At 38.0% G+C, this 8,940-nt stretch overlaps 1 long non-coding RNA gene across 1 annotated transcript; it reads left to right on the top strand.

Moving 5' to 3' along the window:
* Positions 1-1,898: 1,898 nt before the first annotated feature.
* Positions 1,899-8,666, top strand: LOC145807764 (uncharacterized). Its single transcript, XR_014351116.1, has 3 exons — positions 1,899-2,584; positions 3,637-3,801; positions 8,231-8,666. It is a non-coding gene; the product is annotated as an uncharacterized LOC145807764 (long non-coding RNA).
* Positions 8,667-8,940: the final 274 nt, after the last annotated feature.

The raw sequence follows: 8,940 nt of genomic DNA, 5'->3' as shown, positions 1-8,940 counted from the left end.
TTTAAAAAAGTTGAAATGAATTTTTCTTTTTTCTTTTTTTTACACTGAATTGGAAATTCTATGTATTTAATTATATTATAATTTTGGTGGGTGCTCAATCCTTTGTTTCTTTTCCTTCTTTTGCTATAACATATATAAATTATATCTAATATCCTTTACAGATTTTGCACGGAAAAAAAAGTTAATATATATATATATATATAAAATCATATAAAATTATAATATAATTAAATCGACTAAAAAAATATAATATTTAGGTACTAATTACCCGATATCCTACTTCTTAAATGTGTGTGTATCCTATACTCCAATGATGATTTTATTTATTTATTTATTTATTTATTTTTTATTTTATAAGCCATTGCTTTGATACCACTTATCATGGCCCGCTCCTCGTACCTAAGGGTTAAGTATCGTGATGGCTAGTAACTGAAGTTACCTCCGGCCAATTCTTAAACAAATTAATAAACTCGAGCGGAAGTAATATTTAAGTGAGAGTACCAAAATAATTATCGGAGTTTCTATTTTTATTACAAAATTTATTGACAAAAAAAGTCGATATTTACATATAAAAATATTATAAAATTGTTATGTGTCTCTATTCCGCAGCCCGCATCTAAGACTTTTCAAAAGTTATTTCTGAATTGCATTGGTTCATGAAAATTGTTAAACAGCTATAAGCAGATAGCAGAGTGAGGAATATTATACCAAGAGTATAAGGGACATAAAATAACCATGGATAGTTATGTAACTAAAATATTTAAAATAACTTAATCTGAACAAATAATCATTTAAGTAGCAAAACTGAGATTATGTAAATAAATAACCATAACCACGGTACCGAACAGAACATAACAGAAGTCACATGAGTGACAGTTAAAACAGAGATTCGGATTCAAGAGGTGGCTCGTACGGATTATAGAGGTGGCTCCCACAATAGTGTAGCACTTATCTCCGCATAGCACTTTACTCCGTATAGAACAGAGGTCAGTAGATCCATGACAATAGAGGGTCACAAAGTGACCAAACAGAGGCCAATGGTTATTTAAGTCCCCCAAGGCGTGGGACTCCTGTGGTAGTGCTTACAAAACATAATTGTTTATAAAGTTATAGTTAAATATTGTTTAAAATATAAACCAACATATTCATGGGTTTCATTTTAATAAATAGGATTCAGAAAATAATCTACGTAATTGAAATTTTTATATAATTTACAATAGTTTATAAAACATAACTTGTATAAAATAAATATGGTAAGTCAAAACAGACATAAAATATATTATGGTAACTCAAGGTATAATATAACTCATCTTAATTTTAATACCTCACAATTTCTTTCTACTATCAAAAACCCTCTCAACTTCCATTATTTTTTTTCCCTTTCATTCCTTCAATTGCCCTTTCTTTTCCTTTCTTCCTTCAGTTTTCCTTTCTTTCTCTCATTTTCTTTCTTTTCTTCTTGGCAATCCCGAGCAATCCTCCAATTTATGGAGAGGCCACCGTGGACAACAAGCCCCAAGTTGCCCACGTGTCTAAGTGGCATTCGCTTGCCATTGATTTATACTTATCCAAAATATTTAACTTTAGAATAATTTTACTGTGGCTCATATTTTAAACTATATATATATATATATTTCGATAATCTCATTTATAATTAAATAATACAAATATAAAATTTAAGGGGCAACTTAAGTTTTTGGAGTTGTTACAGAAATTCCTGAAAGGTATATATTAGGCCGATGGAGATTAGATGCAAAAGATTGTGAAGTTGAAGAGAAAAATGTTATAATAGATAAGGATGATTCGAAGTTGTTAATATTAGCACGTTATAGATATCTTTGTCCAAGAATTGTGAAACTAGCAACTCAAGCATCTATGCACAAACCTGCCTACACTACAACAAAAATAGTCTTTAGAGACGAAAACTAATGACGAAAAAAAATTTTGTCACGAAATACGTATCTTTTAATGACGAAAATCATATTTCGTCTCCAAATGTACCATTTTTGGAGACAAAAATAAAATTTCGTCACCAATATAAATCACAATAAAAAAAATAGGTGACGAAATTATTTTTCGTCATTATTTATATTTTTTTTGTCACCAAATATCTTCCCGCTAATATTTTCGGAGGGTGCCAAAATTTTGAGACTTTTAGTGACGAAAAAATTGGTCACCAATTATAAAATTATTAATGACGAATATATTTTTGTCACCAATAATTTTTAATATTTTAATATCATTTAGTGACAAAACGATTTTTGTGGCCAATATTTCTATCTTTGGTGAAGAAATAATTTTGTCACCAATAAATAATTTAGTCACTAAATATTTTAGGAGGGAAATAAAAAGTTTTGGCGCCTCAAACACACACAATAGTTTCTCGGTTCAAACCTATTTCTCACACACACACACACACACACACACGTTATACTCGGTTCAAACCTATTTCCCTCACCGCCGCTGCTACCACTGCATCAACCCACCGCCGACAGCGCCGTTGGTTTCTCCTACCCTTGCTGCCGATCGTTAGCCCCTCCTTTCCTTACCGCCGCTGCTGTGCCGATCGGAGAACACCATCGCTGTTAGTCTCTCTCTCTCTCTCTCTCTCTCTCTCTCTCTCGATGCTCCCTCTGATGTATTTTTCTAATGTATATGCTCTGTATACATATGAAAAATGCTCCATATACATATAAAATATGCTCTGTTAATGCTCTGTATACAAATTCGATGTTCCAATTGGAAACCCAAAATAAAAAAAAAAAAACCTAATGGAAATCTGTTTTGAATTGGATTTCTCCTAGGTACAAACAATGATGTGCCTGCTGGATTATCAATAGATAGGCAATTGATGCTTTAATTTTTTATATATTAAGTTTAATATAGTTTTTAAAGAAATTAGAAATCTATTAGGAGTAGATTATCAATATAGAAGAGTAATTAGAAATCTATTTAAAAGGAGCAGATTATCATATTAAGTTTATATATACTCAATACTATAAGTTTGAATCTGGGTAAGGGGGTTTTGATTTGGGCTAATGGGAATCGATATGAAGGGAATTGGGAAGATGGTGTTCCTAAAGGAAATGGGGTTTTTGCTTGGCCTGATGGGAGTTCTTATACTGGGATTTGGAGTGATAATTTGCATAATCGGCAGCCTGAGCAGCCGTGTTTCGTGTTGCTGCCGTCCAGGAAGAGATCGTCGGTGGACGGTGGGAGGGGTAGTTTGGCTGAGAGGAATGCCAATTTTCCCAGAATTTGTATCTGGGAATCTGATGGTGAAGCTGGGGATATTACTTGTGATATTGTAGACAATGTGGAGGCTTCAATTTTTTATAGAGATGGGGTTGGGGTTGGGGTTGGGAGTGAGTCTTCTTGTGGAGGAGCTCCTGCTGGGCAGTAGAGGAAGAGTCCTTGTTGGTATGGAGGCTTTGATGTCAAGAAACAAGGGCAGATGATATCCGAGGGACATAAGAATTATGAATTGATGCTTAATCTCCAACTGGGTATCAGGTTGATTATTGGATTGGATTCTTTTGCTTTTGCTTTTTCATCTGTTGCATCTGTTGACGTTATTTGGGTATTGGGTTTTTGTTGGTTGGTTTTGTGTTTTGTGAAATTCTTATTGATTTGTAGATACTCTGTTGGGAAGAATGCGTCCATTACACGGGCGCTTAAGCCAGCGGATTTTGATCCCAAGGAGAAGTTCTGGACTAGGTTTCCAACTGAAGGATCGAAATGCACGCCGCCACACCAGTCAGTGGACTTCAGATGGAAGGACTACTGTCCCATGGTGTTTAGGTATATACTCTATAAGAAATTCAACTAAGCATGTTGTAGGTTTTTTTTCCCGGATTTTGATTTGAAATTGATTTGGTTTAGCTATTTTTTGGATTGCCAAATTTTGGAAGATTGAACTCTCATTATTTCATCAACATCATTGTGATAATTGCATTGTTGGATATTTAGACATCTTAGGGAAATGTTAGGAATAGATCCTGTGAATTACATGCTGGCTATTTGCGGAAGCGATGCCCTTAGGGAACTGTCCTCCCCTGGCAAGAGTGGATGTTTGTTCTACCTAACACAAGATGATTGATTTATGATCAAAACTGTGAAGAAATTTGAAGTTAAGGTTAGTTGTCCATACCCAACATGTCATTTAACCAATATCTGAAATAGAGAGATGATAGAGCACTCAAATATAGAGATTGAGATTGGTTGTTCTTAATTTAACAAAACATTTGAATCTGGGTTTATTAGAAACTTAATATAGATTTGCATCTGGGTTCATGACATAATTTCCATATGATCTATGTACTCTTAATCATTACTTATAAATCATATGGAAATTATGTCATTTGTAAATTTGATTATAAGAAATAACATAACTCAATACTGTAAGGATCGTAACTTAACTCAATATATTATGTTTCTATGCTAATTTAGTAGAAATTTCTTCTTCAACTAAGATAGTGAACTATGCACGTAAAAGCTTGAGAAATATCACAAACACTGAAATATGCACGTGGCTCCCAATTAGGAAACTACTTTGACATTTGCACTATTCCAACATGTAGGCATGAAACTAAGTCGAAAACTATTCCAACATGTAGGCATGAAACTAGTCGAAAAAATGTGCAACAGCCACAAGACGACTCGGGAAACACATCAACCACCTCGGGACGGACCAATGTGAGTTGTAGAAACTTACGGAACTAACACGGGACTCCCGGTTTGAAAACTAAGTCTAAAAATGCACTTTTTCCACACTTAAGCTTGAAAATAGGCTTTCGGGGGCCAAAATCGTGCAACAGCCACGAGACGGCCCGGGAAACACCTCAAACAACTCGGGACGGACCAATGTGAGTCGTGGAAACTTACGGAACTAGCACGGGACTCTCGGTTTGAAAACTAAGTCCAAAAATGCACTTTTTCACACTTAAGCTTGAAAATAGGCCTCGGGGACCAAAATCGTGCAACAGCTACGAGACAGCCTGGGAAACATCTCAAACACCTCGGGATAGACCAATGTGAGTTGTAGAAACTTACGGAACTAGTACGGGACTCACGGTTTAAAAACTAAGTCCAAAAATGCACTTTTCCACACTAAAGCTTGAAAATAGGCTTTCGGGGGCCAAAATTGTGCAACAGCTATGAGACGGCCAGGGAAACACCTCAAACACCTCAGGACTGACCAATGTGAGTTGTGGAAACTTACGGAACTAGCACGAGACTCTCGGTTTGAAAACTAAGTCCAACAATGCACTTTTTCACACTTAAGCTTGAAAATAAGCCTCGGGGGCCAAAATCGTGCAACAGTCACGAGACAGCCTGGGAAACACCTCAAACACCTCGGGATAGACCAATGTGAGTTGTGGAAACTTACGGAACTAGCACGGGACTCCCGATTTGAAAACTAAGTCCAAAAATGCACTTTTCCACACTTAAGCTTCAAAAATAGGCCTTCGGGGGCCAAAATCGTGCAACAGCCACGAGACGGCCCGGGAAACACCTCAAACACCTCGGGACGGACCAATGTGAGTTGTAGAAACTTGCGGAACTAGCACGGGACTCCCGGTTTGAAATCTAAGTCCAAAAATGCACTTTTTCCACACTTAAGCTTAAAGATAAAGGCCTTCGAGGGCCCAAAATCGTGAAATAGGCACGAGACGGCCTGGGAAACACCTCAAACACCTTGGGAGGGACCAATGTGAGTTGTGGAAACTTACGGAAGTAGCACGAGATTCCCGGTTTGAAAATTAAGTCCAAAAATGCACTTTTTCACACTTAAACTTCAAAAATAGGCCATTGGAGGCCAAAATCGTGCAACAGCCAGGAGACGGCTTGGGGAACACTTCAAACACCTCAGGATGGACCAATGTAAGTTGTGAAAACTTACGGAACTAGCACGAGACTCCCGGTTTAAAAACTAAGTCCAAAATTGCACTTATTCACACTTAAGTTTCAAAATAGGCCACCGGAGGCTAAAATTATGCAACAGTCACATGACGGCCTGGGGAACACCTCAAACACCTCAGGAGGGACCAATGTGAGTTGTGGAAACTAACGGAACTAGCACGGGACTCCCGGTTTGAAAACTAAGTCCAAAAATGTATTTTTTTACACTTAAGCTTGAAAATAGGCCTTCGGGGGCCAAAATCGTGCAACAGGCAAGAGACGGCCCGGGAAACACCTCAAACACCTCGGGATAGACCAATGTGAGTTGTGAAAATTTACGGAACTAGCACGTGACTCCCGGTTTGAAAACTAAGTCCAAAAATGCACTTTTCCACACTTAAGCTTCAAAAATAGGCCTTCGGGGGCCAAAATCGTGCAACAGCCACGAGACGGCCCGGGAAACAGCTCAAACACCTCGAGATGGACCAATGTGAGTTGTGGAAATTTACGGAACTAGCATGGGCCTCCCGGTTTGAAAACTAAGTCCAAAAATGCACTTTTTCACACTTAAGTTTGAAATAGGCCTTTGGGGGCCAAAATCATGCAACAGCCATGAGATGGCCCGGGAAACACCTCAAATACCTCGGGATGGACCAATGTGAGTTACGGAAACTTACGGAACTAGCACGGGACTCCCGGTTTGAAAACTAAGTCCAAAATTGCACTTATTCACACTTAAGCTTCAAAATAGGCCACCGGAGGCTAAAATCATGCAACAGTCACGTGACGGCCCGGGGAACACCTCAAACACCTCGGCAGAGACCAATGTGAGTTGTGGAAACTAACGGAACTAGCACGAGACTCCCGGTTTGAAAACTAAGTCCCAAAATGTAATTTTTTACACTAAAGCTTGAAAATAGGCCTTCGGGGGCCAAAATCGTGCAACAGCCACGAGACGGCTCGGGAAACACCTCAAACACCTCGGGATGGACCAATGTGAGTTGTGGAAATTTACGGAACTAGCACGTGACTCCCGGTTTGAAAACTAAGTCCAAAAATGCACTTTTCCACACTTAAGCTTCAAAAATAGGCCTTCGGGGGCCAAAATCGTGCAACAGCCACGAGACGGCTCGGGAAACACCTCAAACACCTTGGGATAAACAAATGTGAGTTGTGCAAATTTACGGAACTAGCACGGGACTCCCGGTTTGAAAACTAAGTCCAAAAATGCATTTTTTCACACTTAAGCTTGAAAATAGGCCTTCGGTGGCCAAAATCATGCAACAGCCATGAGACGGCCCGGGAAACACCTCAAACACCTCGGGATGGACCAATGTGAGTTGTGGAAACTTACAGAACTAGCACGGGACTCCCGGTTTGAAAACTATGTCCAAAAATGTACTTTTTCACACTTAAGCTTAAAGATAGGCCTTCGGGGGGCCAAAATCGTGCAACAGGCACGAGATGGCCTGGGAAACACCTCAAACACCTCGGGAGGGACCAATGTGAGTTGTGCAAACTTACGGAAGTAGCACGAGATTCCCCGTTTGAAAACTAAGTTCAAAAATGCACTTATTCACACTTAAGCTTCAAAATAGGCCACCGGAGGCTAAAATCATGTAACAGTCACGTGACGGCCCGGGGAACACCTCAAACACCTCGGCAGAGACCAATGTGAGTTGTGGAAACTAACGGAACTAGCATGAGACTCCCGGTTTGAAAACTAAGTCCCAAAATGTAATTTTTTACACTAAAGCTTGAAAATAGGCCTTCGGGGGCCAAAATCGTGCAACAGCCACGAGACGGCCGGGGAAACACCTCAAACACCTCGGGATGGACCAATGTGAGTTGTGAAAATTTACGGAACTAGCACGTGACTCCCGGTTTGAAAACTAAGTCTAAAAATGCACTTTTCCACACTTAAGCTTCAAAAATAGGCCTTCGGGGGCCAAAATCGTGCAACAGCCACGAGACGGCCCGGGAAACCCCTCAAACACCTCGGGATAAACAAATGTGAGTTGTGAAAACTTACGAAACTAGCACGGGACTCCCAGTTTGAAAACTAAGTCCAAAAATGCACTTTTTCACACTTAAGCTTGAAAATAGGCCTTCAGGGGCCAAAATCATGCAACAGCCATGAGACGGCCCGGGAAACACCTCAAACACCTCGGGATGGACCAATGTAAGTTACGGAAATTTACGGAACTAGCACGGGACTCCCGGTTTGAAAACTATGTCCAAAAATGCATGTTAAATTGTATATGTTATGGATAAGATAATAATTGTCTAATTAACATTTTTCTTTTTTTTGTGTTTCATTTTTTTGCAGATTCGAGATTTGATATGGACGTGTTTGGTAATTTGGAGGGCAGATGGTAGCTCATTTTGTGTTTTTGCTCATATTATCTTTCATGTATTTTGGTTGTGTTGTAAATTTTATATTTTTGTTGGTATTACGGGGCATGTTTGGTAATCCGCCCTTGATATTTTATTTTTGTTGATATTAGTAGACATGTTTTTTTTTTTGATATTAGGAGATGTGTTTGGTAATTTGCATACGGTTGATATTATATTTTTGTGGATATTAGTAGACATTTTTTGTGGATATTAGGAGACATGTTTATTATCCGCATACAGTTCATATTGTATTTTTGTGGATAGTGCTAAAATTCGATTGTGATGTTTATGAAAATGAATAGATTTTTGTATTGATTTGTAATAGATATTTTATTGAACAGGTTATTAAAATGCGCAGGGAATTGTTACTGAAAAGAAAAAAATTTGGAAGAAAATAGTACCCTCATTTTCAAAATTTTAAATTTTTATTAGTGACAAAATAAAAAATGTCGCTATTAGTTCTCAAAAAACATGACGAATAATTTTGTCACTAATGATATAGTACGAAACAAATAATTTCGTTACATTTGCTGAATATTTTGTCGCTAAATTGAAATATTTGGTGACAAAATGTTTTTTGTCATTGAATAATTTTCTTTTTCGCTCATTTTAGTGACGAATTTTTTTGTCACATTAATCCAT

The sequence above is a fragment of the Camellia sinensis genome, chromosome 14 (genome assembly GCF_055761805.1).
Source record: "Camellia sinensis isolate YWXY chromosome 14, ASM5576180v1, whole genome shotgun sequence".
Classification (NCBI taxonomy): domain Eukaryota; kingdom Viridiplantae; phylum Streptophyta; class Magnoliopsida; order Ericales; family Theaceae; genus Camellia; species Camellia sinensis.
The sequence above is the reverse complement of the archived record's forward strand: the minus strand, read 5'-3'. Positions and strand labels throughout refer to the sequence as shown.